Source organism: Octodon degus, unplaced genomic scaffold (genome assembly GCF_000260255.1).
Source record: "Octodon degus isolate 3935 unplaced genomic scaffold, OctDeg1.0 scaffold00014, whole genome shotgun sequence".
NCBI classification, from domain to species: domain Eukaryota; kingdom Metazoa; phylum Chordata; class Mammalia; order Rodentia; family Octodontidae; genus Octodon; species Octodon degus.
Genome location: NW_004524590.1, coordinates 11,988,075 through 12,001,929, shown reverse-complemented (window position 1 = coordinate 12,001,929; position 13,855 = coordinate 11,988,075). Strand labels below are relative to the sequence as shown.

The 13,855-nt window shown below is 45.3% G+C and overlaps 1 pseudogene; it reads right to left on the bottom strand.

Annotated features, from left to right (window-relative positions):
- Nucleotides 1-11,288: 11,288 nt before the first annotated feature.
- The window catches only part of LOC101592871, a 99,835-nt pseudogene continuing 97,268 nt past the window's right edge, over nucleotides 11,289-13,855 (bottom strand).

Below are 13,855 nucleotides of genomic sequence, written 5' to 3'. Positions count from 1 at the left end.
GAGTCTTGCAAGTTCTTGTGATGTCCTCAGAAGATTCTTTCCTAAGGCCAACCAAATAACTCAGCAGATTAAAGCATCTTCAAGCAGGTGAAGGGGCTGGGGGTTTGATCCCTGGGCCTGCTGTGCCAGTCCCACCCCCGGGGCACACTGAGTCAGAAATTGAGACTGGCCATGGTGGCACACTCATGTAATCCCAGCTCTTGGGAGGCTATAAATAGGCAGATCACTAAAAGTTCGATCTAGCAGTGAGACCTTGATCACCCTGTAGACTCTTCCCTAAAATAAAATAAAATAAAATAAAATAAAATAAAATAAAATAAAATAAAAAGATTCTTTCCTTTATCCTGTTCCTTTTCAGCAATGAAGTTCTCTTCAGCTCCATCTTTACAGGCTGCAACTTTACTGGACCTTCCTTTCTGGCCAAACTCAAAATATTTAAAAATCATTATCCTGGGCCCTTTGCTTTGGATTCTCAACATAGGGGTCACTGAAATCTTCCCAATAGTAGCCATGCCACCACCTCAACATTAGGCTGCCTTGAAATATTTCCCACCAGATTAATTAGTCCACTGTCCTTAATCCCGGTCTCAAGTAAAATCATTGGACAAGGGAAATAATTTAATATAAAACACATAATTCATATGGTTATTTTACAAGTCACCCAAAGAGTCAAATATGAAAGAGTGAGGTAAAGCTATACACACTCAAGAGACCCGAAGAACCAGGCTGAGTACCTGGATTCCACATCAATGTCCTATGCAAATCCAGCTGAAGATCTAGAGCCCATGGCAATGTCCTTCACAAGTCCACCTGGAGGTTCAAAGCCCACAACAGTGTCTCATGCAGGTCTACGTTCACTGGGATGACCCAGAGGTCATCTGCACCAGTGGGATGAGGGACTGTACCATCAGGCTGAGGGATCTACACTGGAGCCAAGAAGCAATGCTCAAGATAATGATCAGAGTTCTCCCCCGAAAAGAACAGCAGCCATCCTCAGCAACAATGAGGTCCTAAGATCTTACAAAAATGAGAAGAGCTGAATTCATATCAGGAAAGCCAGCATTACGAATGCCTCCAGGAAAACCAGCTACACACCTTCTTCCCCTCCAGTTCTCTTTTCATGCTCTTGGCAACAATCCTCAGGTGGGTCCTATGCACCCAGCACCTTGTTGATTCAGTCCAGGTGGGTGTTACAGGTTGACCACCAGTTGTTCGTCTACCACATCCACTGAGCCTTGTCTTTACTGAATATATTTCTATCAGCATTTTGGTCTTCTGAAATTTGGCCATAATCCCCTGTTAGGTTAATTTACAGCATTCTAGCGCTGCTTCTTGAGCTAGCATCTCAAAACTCTTCCTGCCAGGTAATTCCAAAGGCTTTTGAATCACATGATCAAATACAGTCACAGCAATAACCCCACATCTCTGGCATAAATGCCTGTCTTGTTTTTCACTGTGAAATAAAACGCCCAATACCCAAAGTTAAAAAAAGAAAGGCTTGCTGAGTTTACACACCTATAATATTCAATAACGGAACTTAGAAAAAATGGGGTATACAGATGAATGTCCATTTTGTATCTGTGTATTCAAAGTGGTTAGGATAGATATATAGTTGCATTCTCTTAATGAATAGAATGATTTGTTCTAATGGTGTTTGTAAATAGGATCACAAGTCTGCATCTTGTACAGCAATTAACCACTAAGAAGAATATATGCAGTGTATTATTTGTTGAAACTGTACTTCCGATTTGATTTGAAACTGTCTCATTGCTATCTGTTTATCAATAAAATTTTGAAAAAAAAAGAAAGGCTTACACCACTTATAGAGGCTCCAAACCATAGTCATCTTGCTCCAAGGTAAGGCAATATCGCAAAGGGAAAGCACTGAGGAGAAACAGTTGATAGCACAGTATGCCAAGAAAGACAGCAAAGAAGCAAACAGCAGTAGCAGCAGCAAACTGCCCTCCCTCTCGTCCTTTATATTCCATCCAAGCTAAAGCCTATTAATTGGTGCCACCCATCATATCCAGGGCAAGGCTTCCATTATCCATACCCTTGATCTCAGTGTCACACCCTTAATCTACACACACACACACACACACACACACACACACACACATAATCTGTCTCCTTCAGAACTCCTCATAAATGATCACATAAGGTTTTGGGGTGACATCTAGATATCAACCATAACATCAGCCAATGTATTAGACTCCTTTTTTATATATTTAGTACAGGGCCTATACGGTCTCACTATCACAGATCAGACTCGTAGTGATCCTCCTGTTTTCAGCTTCCCAAGCACTGGGATTACAGGCATGCACCACCACCCCCAGTCTTAGACTTCTTTTTCTCTGCCAATATCATTCTGTAAATAATAGTCCACTCCATCTGGTTACCTCTGGCTTCAGCAGGTTATTGAGCTTTCCTCCTGATCAGAATCTCCTTTTGGAAAACCCAGAAGCAGGGCATCAAGGCTGTATATCAGATGCTAGAGAGAGGTTTGCAAGCCAGAATACAGGACACTACAGTTTCCTAGAAGAGGAGACACACTGCAGAAAGCTACCAATTCTCAGGACTGAGGTCTGGATAAAGTCTACATGCTCCAGGGCCACCTTTAAACAAAAGATCATCAGAACCCTAAGTACTGGGATATAAATGACTTTCTTTTTCCTCTAGGTTTGTGTGCAAGTTTCTACGTTTTTGCTTTTTTACTTTTGTTTGTGTAATGAGAAAGTGTTTTCCTAGACTGGTGGCAAGTGGGGATACAATTTTTAAAAAATAAGACCTGTCCTTAAGAATCTTGAGTGATTCTTCATTCTCTCTCACTCTTTGCAATGGACATTTCTCCAGACTCTAGGTCCTCCAGCGTAGAACTGAGCACTGAGTTCAACAAACTTTTATTAAACCTAACTATGTGCTGTGACCTCAGCTCAAAATGCACGGTGGCATTCCAATTTCCCCTAGGTACCCCCAAGAACACCCCCATGTGAGCCCCTGGACAGCAAAGTCCAAATCCAGTCCTTCTCTGAAGCCTGATGCTCAGAGTAATCGTCATCTGCCTCACAAATCAATGGGTGAGGAAGCATATAAGCAAATCAATTACAAGTATCCAAAATTCCCCACAATTTTAAGGGCACTTATTGGGGTGGTGTGCAGTGGGATTGGGGATTAGATAATGTGGCTATTTATACAAGGGCACACTTTTATCTAGATAGTACTTAGAAATGATTTTATACTTCATTTCTCTCATTTCTTACCTAAGTCATTCACCTTCTCCCTGATGAACCCAAATGACAGGAATCTTGTTCTAGTTACAGATACATCTCCAATTCTGAGATGCCCTGGAATTCTGGACCATCAGATGGGTCTGTATCCTCAGGGTGCAGGAGTGGACAGTGCTCTTATGGATTGATTTCCTTGCTGTGGTCAAGCGCTAGATCCAAATACAGGGAATAAGGAAGCAGAAATGTGGCATATTTTGGCTAGTATGTGAGGCCACATTACTTGGCTTGCACGATGTCTCAAGGAAATCACCATAGAACCTAGATCATATATTACCTCTTCCTATAAACTTAATTTGTTCCCCCAGAGGGGGAAACATTAAGACATAGCTTGATTACTGAAATAATGATTGGTATCACCTCCACCTCTTGAAATACAATGAGGTCAAAAGGAAAAAGTAGAGGGTTGATAAATACAGATAGTGTTTCTCCACAAAGCACAGGGAAGTAATACTGTTGGCTGACAAATGCAATGGTCAAAACCCACATGATGAACTTCAATTATACTTAACCTCCATATGAATTTTCCTAAAAGCAGGAAGGATCCTGTAACTTGAAAGCCCTGCTTTCTGGTGACCTGCGTTGTCCAGTGGATGAAGTATAATTTGGAAAGTAGCAATCCAGAACACAGAGAATGGAAAGACCAGTCATGTGTTACAGTAATAGCACTGTCTGGATTTGGGTCTCAGTCCTGATACTTACAGACTGTGAGGTCATGGACAGTGATGAAATCTCTCAGAGCTTTAGGTTTATCAGCTACAAAGTATAACTAAGGGCCTCTACTCTTCCTCTTTTTCCTCCCCTCCTCAGCCCTTCTTTTATTTCCGCAATACTTCACTCCACACACCACTAAGTGGATTTGAACAGGCCTGTGTTAGGTTGAGTAATAGCCTGTCCCAACAGATGTCCACACCCTAATCCCCAGAACTTTTAGATATGCGACCTTATTTCATGCACAAAGGACTCTGAACATGTGATTGAGTTAATAACCATGAAATGGGGGAGATTACAGTGAATTACTTGAGTGGGCCCAATGTAATTAAAAGGGGCTTTATAAGAGGGAGGCAGGAGAGCTGTACTGAGAGAAAGAAGATCTGGGGACAGAAACAGAGGTCAGAAAAAAGAAAAAGCAGTATGCTGCTAGCTTTGAAAATGGAGAAAGCACCATGAGCCAAGGAATGAGGATGGCCTCTAGCTGCTAGAAAAGAAGAGTGGAATCTCCCCTAAATGCTCCATAAAGAATGTAGCTCTCTGGACCTATTTTTGACTTGCAGGTCATAAGATAATAATTTTGTGTTAAGATAATAAGACAATAATTTTGCTGCACTAAGTCACTAAGGTTCTGGTACAGGTAACACACTCTTTGTTACAAGTGTGTTAGTCAGTGTTATGGATTATATCTAGATGTCTCCCCAACACCTCATGGATTAAGAGTGTGATGTTAAGATTAAGGGTGCAGATAATGGAAGCCACTCTTAGATGGAACATAAAGGGAGAGAGAGAGAAGACAAACTGTTGCTGCCACCGCTGCTGCCATCACAGCTGCTGCTGCTGCCCCTCCTCCTGCTGCTGCTACTTGCTACCTTCTGCCTTCTGCCTCTCCTGCCAAGCCGTGGAATGTTTCTCCTCTGTGATTCCCCTCTGCGATGCTGTCCTGTTTTAGAACCAGCTGACTATGGACTGAAACCTCTACAAACTTGTGAGTGTTGGGTCTTTTGTCTCAGCAATGACCAAAGTAACTAACACTGTCAACTTTCTGCTGCTGTAACAAATGTCTGAGATTATTAACTTATAATGAAAAAAGGTTCATTTTGGATCCATGTTTTGGAGGTTTGAGCCTATGTTGGCAGACTCCTTACTTTTGTCTCTGTGGTGAGCTGGTGCACCATGGCAGAAAGCACCTAGCAGGCAAAGCTATTTACCTCATGCCTGGGGCAAGAGAGAGAAGAGAAAGGGCCCCACTGCCTCACCAGGCACATGGCCCTGATCACAAGAGGATTTTCCACAAGGTTCTGATTCCACCACCTCCCAGTAGCACCATGAACAGGGGACAAAGGCTTTAACCAGGGCCTTGGGAGGGGGAGCCCTTACCCAAACCACACCATACAACAGTAGAAAGTTAACTCAGTGTCCATGAGGATCGGGCCTCAGCTGTGTGAAGAGGACATTCATAGGGATGGGAGCTGGGGGCTGAAGGCTGAGGTGGCCTCTGGGAAGGCCAGTGCACCTCAGGCACCACCGCCCAAAGACAACTGCGGGAGTGTCCCTGACCCCAGGGGCCAGGAAAAGCAGGGCCAGGAGGCTGACCGCTTAAAGAAGTATTAGCAAAAATTTTAAGAATAATAAAAGAATTCCTACTCTTGGAGAAGATACACATTGAAATTCATCTGTAATATATATATAAAGGAGCAGAGAAAAAAGTGAACATGTATTTTTTTAAGTTCTGCCCCTAAGATAGCAGAAGAGAAGTAACACCACGTAACAACAAGCATGCTCGGAGATGCCATTCAGCGCTGTCAGTCTCTATTAAAAAGCAGCAAGGTTCCTTAGACAAATGACTAATTTCAGATCTGGGGAGGAAAAGTTCAAAATGATCCTGGCCTTTCCTACAGAAAGTAAAAAATTGGGCCGGGGAGATAGCTCAGTAGAATAAGCGCTTGCCTTGCAAGCCCAAGGGCCTGATTTCAATCCCCGGTTCCCCCAAACCCCCCCAAAAAAAAGTAAAAAATTGCTTAAAGACACATGGAGTCTGCCATAGTCTGAATTTGTCCCCCAAAATTCAAATATTTTCAATTCAAAATTGAAAACTAATCTCCCTTGTGGCAGTATTAAAAGGTGGGACCCTTGGCAGGTGATGGGATCCTCTCGTCAAAGCAGCCTAAGGGAAATCCTCACTCCACCTACCATGTGAGGGCACACAGGTAAGAGCATCTAGAAGGAAAAATAAGACTGTCCAGCCACCAGGCCTTCTAGGGCCTTGATCCTGGACTTCTAGGCTGCCGACCTGTGAGCAATAAATTTCTTATATTTCTAAATTACTGAGTCTAAAGTATTTCGTTATAGGAACACCAAGGGCCTAAGGCAGGGTCTATGTGAGTTTTCTGTTCCTCAATTAAAATACCTGACACAAAAGCTTGCTTTGGCTTATGGTTTAACAGGTTCCAGGCCACGGTTACTTGGCCCCCATTGTCAAGGAATGGCAGCGGTGAGAATACGTAGTGGAAGGAACTGCAGGCTTCATGGCCATAACAAAACAAAAGAACACACACGAAGACTGAGTCTCCAGGGTAGCTTCCCAGTGACCCTGCTTACCTCCATGGGCCCTCCTATTAAAACTTTCGCCACCTCCCTGCTACTGGCTGAGGAACAAGTCAACACATGGCTCTTTGGGGACATGAAGATGCAAACTGTATTGTGGTTATCAAGGTGACAAAAGTGACACAATGATTATGTTCACCTGTGTTTCTGGGAGCATCTTTTTGCAAGGAAAAACTGTCAAACTAGGCCAAGCTCTGAGGAAAAGACAGAAGTCCTGATACGGCGTGACTCTTCTGGACAGCTGTCCCACATGGAAGGGACTGCTCTTGTATGCCTACTATGCACAGCCACTGGTAGGAAGCAGTGTGGCCTCCACACAAACACAACAGAACATTCTGAAGGGCAACACTGAAGGCAGCAGGAGATCCAAGAGCTACATCTTCCTGGCCTTCACAGATCACCGTAAAGAATCTTCCTCCTCTCCTATGAGGGATTAGAAGTTTCAAAAATAATCTCAACATTATGAAATTAAGTTTAAAATCTGAAGTTAAAAACAAATTCGAGAGAGAGAGAGATATGAGTGATAATAGGTACCACAGAGGCATCAATTTTATACAGAAGTTCTATGAATGTCATCTAATAAACACAATAATGGATTAAATAAATACTTCTCACAAGAAATTTGGATGCATAGGTAGATATAACAATACTACATTCATTGGAAAAATTAAGATCCAAATCCTAATATTATAAAATTAATGTGATCCTTTCTTCAACTCCTTGCCTTCTGCTCCTACACAGGAGGGAATGTGATGGCACCGCCAGCCATTACTGGTTCCACTGGTGATTTCAGGTGTCTTCCAGACTTGTCCTCAGCACTGTGCTGTCCATGTGGAAGGGTTCAGCTCTGTAACTGAGCCCATGTCCATGGTTCCAGGACTATGACATCTTTAGGGAGGCATAGGTTCTACCTTAGGCCTTCACCAGCTCCTGCTTCAGTTCTGCATCAGCTTTCAGCCCTCCTCCCTCCCCCCAGTCCCATGGTCATCCCCCTCATTCTCTACTTTAAAGGTAGAACATTGCTCTGAAATGCAATCTCACCATATCTCCCTCCTACTAAACCTTTGTCAGTGACTCCTCAGTGCCTAAACAAAGGTTCTGACCTTGGCTTCCCAAGACAGATGAAGCTCACTGGATTGCAATCACAACTTTGTGTCCACAAGGATACATACAGCTTCCTTCAGAGAAAACCCACAGACTTCATCAGATTTGAAGAGACCATTAGAAAATGTTTGAGAAACTCTGGCTTCCTGATTAAATCCATGTTCCTTAGCCAGGCAGTCGAGAAGCCTAGCCACCTACCACTTCCTTCTTTTACTCTAATAACTTCAAACTTCTCACAAGTCTCTAGTTCTACCATACCATTTCCAAGCACCATGCCTCCATGCTTGCTGTGTTTTCCACCTGGAATGTCCTTTTCTGGTCCGGGGAATCGAGCTCTCAATCTCGTGCTTGCCAGGCAGGCACTGTGCCACTAAGCTATCTTCCCAGCGCCATCTGGAATGTCCTTTTCTGTTCCTCCCTCAGCTCTCTCTTGCTCTTTGTAGGTAGCTCCTTCCTTGAAGGTATTTCTGAATCCCAGGCTAGGCTAAGCACCTCTCCTACCTTCTTCTCCAACACCTGGGCATGATCCGCTCTGGGTACTGCTTTCTGCCCTTGTCTCACTCAAAGCTGCTGTAAGTCCCTGAGCACTGAGACCTCATTCTGTCTATGTCGGCACTGCATGGGCTTCATGCAGCAAGGCCAAGAACAAGCTCAGTGCTTAAACTACACCCGCAGAACTCAGCACAGCACCAAGCCAACCACCACAATGATTCCTCCCATAACCTTTCGCTTGCCCCAGCCAGCCATGCCAGAAGCGTCTTCCCTCCACTAGCTCAGATAAGGGATCTGAGGCAGACAGCCTGGTTGCACTAGTGACCCTGAATGCCCACCTCACCACCCTAACCCTCCTTCTTTCCAGGGCTAAGCATAGCTAACAGTCACGACGCTTTTGACTTCACCCTGATAGTGCGGGCGGACAGGATGATGGGCCAAGAAGCTTCAGTGAAGGGGGCCTGTGCATAAACGGAGAATGGGCAGAGGAGCGGAATAGGGGGCATGAGCGAGCTCCAGAATGGCTCTGCAAAGATACTGTCTCTTGGTTCCTAGGGGAGAAAGAAAGTCCACGCTGCAGCCAGGAGGCTCAGTCCTTTGGAGACTACCTTAAATTCCTCAGTTTTCTCGACAGAGGGCAAAGAGAATACATGGGCCTTGATTTTGTTTCCTTCACCTGGCCTAGAGCAAAGGAGAAGCAGAAGGCGGGACAGAGAGGGCTCATAATCCGCCAACTGCTAGATAGCTGAGAATCTAGTTGAGTATGAATCTGACTTTCCTCTGGCAGATTATAATAATACCATCCTTTGGAATGTTCTTGGAGCTCCAATTGCTGTCTTTTGGTTTAGATTAAACCTTGAGATAGCTTGCCAAGTTTGAAACTCGCCCGACCCTCACACAGTGTATGTTTTGAGCTCAACTTGAACTTTATGAGGTGCAAGTTAATTTGCATTTGGCAAAATGCAATTTCCTGTTTCTAAGAAAAAGAGACTTTAAAGATTTATTTAAGAGACGCAAATGGCTTCCTGGACATCAAATAGCTCTTACAAAGCAATATTTTAATACGTTAAGTGTAAATGAATTGAAAACACATGAATCTGATTTCCCTTGAACTGCAGATGGGTTTAACAAATAGAGGGGGGAAATGGCTTGGCACCGAGGCATGGGGGTTTTCTCCTTCCAAAAAGTTTAGGAAAGTAGATCAAGATGTTAGTCAAACCCCTCCGCACTCCGGGGTTCCACAGCTCGGATTGTGTATCTCCAGGATTCTTACTCCGTAAACAAAGGGAGGGTTCCAAACCATTCCACTGGGCAAGGCCCCCTCACCAGCTTTGCTGTCTGCCTCTGTGCTGCCAAATCCTCTTCCCTCAGAAATGCTAAAGCTAGAGTTTCCTCCTGCCTGCCTTAAAGCTTTGGGCTTCAGCGCTGGAACAACAGAAAGCATTCGGAGCGCAGCTGGGGCCAGGCAGCTGGTCCTTTTCTCCTTCATCCTCTGGCTATGAAGGCAACGTCACTGCAATCTCAGGAGGCATGCGACACCGCCCCACAACTGCACTGCACAACCTGCACAGCCTTCCTGTAATCCTATCGAGCAATGCCTGGCCAGAATTTGAGGCTTATTTCAGGATGGAGGCCTCCCTCCCTTTCTGCTGGTTAGTGCATTTATTATGTGATCAATGGGTGCTACAGGAACAGGGTAATGTTCTGTAGGCTGGAAAGGCCGCTGCACACCAGTGCTTGGGAGGGGCGTCCACTCTCTGGGCAGAGTTGGGCGCTGAGGAGGGGAAACATCTTGCTAATTTGACTTAAATACGTTAAAACTATTAACATTCTCTGGCCCTGTAATTCTACATTGGGAAAGCAAAGCCAAAACATTCATCTCAATGCAGGGGGGAAAAGGTCTCATAAACAAAAATCTATACTAGCTAGATACTCATATAGATATGCAGAGCTGGGGATATAGTTTAGTGGGAGAACTCTAGCCCAGTATGCAGGAGGTCCTGGGTTCAATCCCAAGCACTAGACATAGATATAGATATAGATATATAGACATAGACATATATTGATATTGAAAAAAGCTATTTCACCATATCAATAGAGATTATCTCAATTAATTAAAGACAAATTATTTTAATCTTTAATTGTTAAAAATACATCATATATAGCATTTACCACTTAAAGCCAGCTCAGTACTACCATGTCATTCACACTGTCCTACAGCTATCACAACCATCCATTGCTAGAACTTGTTTATCTTTCCGGATGGAAACTGTACCCAGCCAACATCAACTCCTCTTTCTTTTCCCCTGCTGGCCTCTTGATGAATATGCTGCTTTCTGTCAGTGAATTTGTCTGCTCAAATTTGACTGCTCAACGACACGTAAAAGTGCCTTTTTGTGACTGGCCTCTCTCACCTGGCGCAATGTCCTCAGGTTCCTGTGTTGTAGCTTGTGCCAGGACAATAATCCACACTGTGTACTTACGCTTGCTCTATGCATGCATCTGTTCTGTGAACACCTAAGGTCCTACCACCTTTGGACTGTTATAAATTCACTACTAAAGACACAAATGTGCAAATATATATTCAAGGTCCTGTTTTGATTCTTCTAGACACCATCCCAGAAGTGAAACTGCTGAATCATATGGGAATTTTAAAATATTTAACAAAATGCAACTGTTTTACACAGCACCTGTACCATCTTACACCCCACAAGCAGTGCACAACAGTTCCGAGTTTCGTAGTTTTGTGCATTCTACCAACACCTGATATCTTCTGGCTTTTTGGTAACAGCTACCCTAATGGCATGAAGTAGAATCTCACTGTGCTTTTGACTTGCAAATGCTTAGTGACTAGTGACACGGCGCACGTTTTCATGTGTTTACTGGGCATCAAGCCGTGTATCTTCTTTGGAAAACACCTGTTCATTCCTTTGCCTGTTTGTTAATTCAGTTGTCTAGTTTTTTTTAACTTCCTAATTGTTTAATCTTGAAATTTTCATATTTATAATTTTTATTCTTTTTTTTTTTGTCCAGTGACCTCTGAATTTTTATTTGCTAGTTATTTCCCAAGGGCACCCCACTTCTGTTGCTTCAGTATCTCAACACTTTGGTGTCATTGGTCTCAGACACTAATTTTCTCTCCACGATTTTGCGGGTGGCACCGAGGTGCTGCTGATGTCCAGGGCATCGCTGAGATTGAAATCCTCCCCATCTTCCAGCAGGCGGCAGTACGTGGCAATCTCAGCCTCCAGCTTGACCTTGCTGTCCAGCAGGGCCTCGTACTCCTGGGCCTGGCGCTGCCCCTCTGTTGGAGTCTGTGCCCGCTCTAGGTGCAGCAGGACCCCGTTGAGTTGCTCCATCTGCATAGTGTAGCGGGCCTCCAGGTCTCTCAGGCTGTTCTCCAGGCCAGCCTTCAGATTTCTCACGGACTCCAGCTTAGTCTCCAAGGACTGGGCCGTGAGCTTCAGCTCTGTGAGTGTCGTCTCCGCAGCTCCAACCCCAGCAGACTGTGAGGTGATGACTGTGGTGCTCTCCTCAGTGTTCTGGGACCAGTACTTGTCCAGCTCTTCTCGGTTCTTCTGAGCCAGCGCGTCATAGTGGGCCCTGATGTCTGTCATGATCGTGCCACTGGGCGCATCCACCTCCACAGCCGACCCACAGCCGGCAGTCTGGGCTTGAAGGCCTCTGACGTCCTCCTCAAGGTTCTTCATGAATATCAGCTCCTCCTTCAGAGTCTCGATTGCTGTCTCCAGGGGCAGCCGGGTGATCTTGGTGTCATCAATGACCTTGCGAAGCCTGTGGATGTCATTCTGCACAGACTGACTCATGGCCAGTTCCATCTCATCCCTGACTCTAAAGTCATCAGCAGCAAGAGGAGCATTGTCAATCTGCAGGCCGATGCGGGCGATGTCCACAGAACTGGCAAAGATCTGAGCCTTCAGCTCCTCGAAGGTGTTGAAATAATGGACCGAGTCTCTGACCAGGGACCCTTCTTCTCCAGGTGCTCCCGGATCTTGCCTTCCAGCCTCCGATTTTCCGTCTCCAGGCTCCTCACTCTCTCCAGGTAGGAGGCCCAGCAGTCGTTCAGGTCCTGCGTGGTCTCCTTCGCAATCTGGATGCTGCCCGCTCTGGCCAGACCCCCATCTACTCCCGCGGCCAGGCCCGCGGATGCCATGTGGCCCCAGAGGATGGTGGAGATGGTGGAGAGAGACATAGAGACATGGAGACCCGGGAGCCTGAGCCCCCAGTGCCAGCATAGACGCTGGCAGCGCTGCTGCCCTGCCCGACTCATTGGCTGGGGGCCCCGTCCGAGCCCAGGGACCGGTAGTTGGTGGAGAAGGTGGTGGAGCAGGTGGTGACCCTCGTGCTGTCCGGGAAGGAAAGCAAGAGACCAGCACTCAAGTTCCGGTCACCCATATTTATAATTTTTAAATGTCTGTTTCTTGTTACTGTTGAGTTGTAAGAGTTCTTCAATATATTCTGCATATTCATATTTACCCTTTATCAGGTTGATGATTTGAAAATAGGCTTTTAGAATTCTGTGCATTGCCTTTTCATTCTGGTTAGAGTCCTTTGGTCACTGCGTTGGTCAGTTTTCCTTCTGGAGGGCAAAATACCTGAGACCTACAATTTAAAAGAGGACAGGTTTAAGTTATCTCACAGTTTCACACACAACCACAGCTGAAAGGCCAAGAAGCTGTTGCCTCAGAGTCTCAGAGGTGGGAACATTGTCCGGAAGGGCACAGCGGAACAAAGCCACTCATTTTGTGGTGGCCAGGAAGCAGGGCACCGGGGAAGGCCACCAGCAAGAGATGCACCCTCCAAAGCCCCTCCCCGGGGTCCCACGTCCAGCTGGGCCCCTCTTAACAGCTCATTCAACTCTGGACCTCAAGGGATTCGTCCTGCTAAACTCGGCTTTATTTTACTCAGTTCCATACCTATCGCCTCAAAGAAAGAAAGCACAAAAAGGAGCAATAATATATTTGGTCATCTCTCCTGTCTTAAGGGTCTCACTGCCCCAACTTTTTGGAAATAGAAAGGGAAGCCCCTAACCCCTGCCCCAGGGAAAACCTCAGGCTTTCTGCACACACTTCCTCAGAGGCGCGTTCTTCCACACACTTTTCCTGACCACATAGAGAGCCAGGATCAAGGAGTAAATTCTCACCAGAGACAAAAGTTTATAGTTCCACTTGTGAAGAAAATTGCGACTGAAAGCTGCTACTGCCTGTTCATAAAAAAGAATTTGCAGACAATGAACACTTTCCTAAGCACTGCATTCCTTCCAACTCAAGGTAGGAAATTCAGGGAACACTCATATGCTAATTTCCAAGATGAAAGAACAGAGATAAATGGCTTATGGCAGAAAAAAAAACTGCAAACAGCCAGGATCTTAGCTCACAGTTGCAGGTCTCTCCTTTGCCCACGGTGTGCTCTGTGTTCTGCACCTTAGTCCTTACAGATATCTGCACAGCGATTGTCAGTGTGCACATGTGCACTCCGCTGTAGGTGGCTTCCTTGGAGTCCCTGGTGGGCTCTAGGCTGCAGCAGATGGCTGACCAAGAGGCCTCCTTAAGCAGTGATTTAAAACTGGAGGACACAGGTTATAATCTTGGGCCAGGGCAGAGCCCCCTCTCAGCCGACATTTCATTAAACATTCC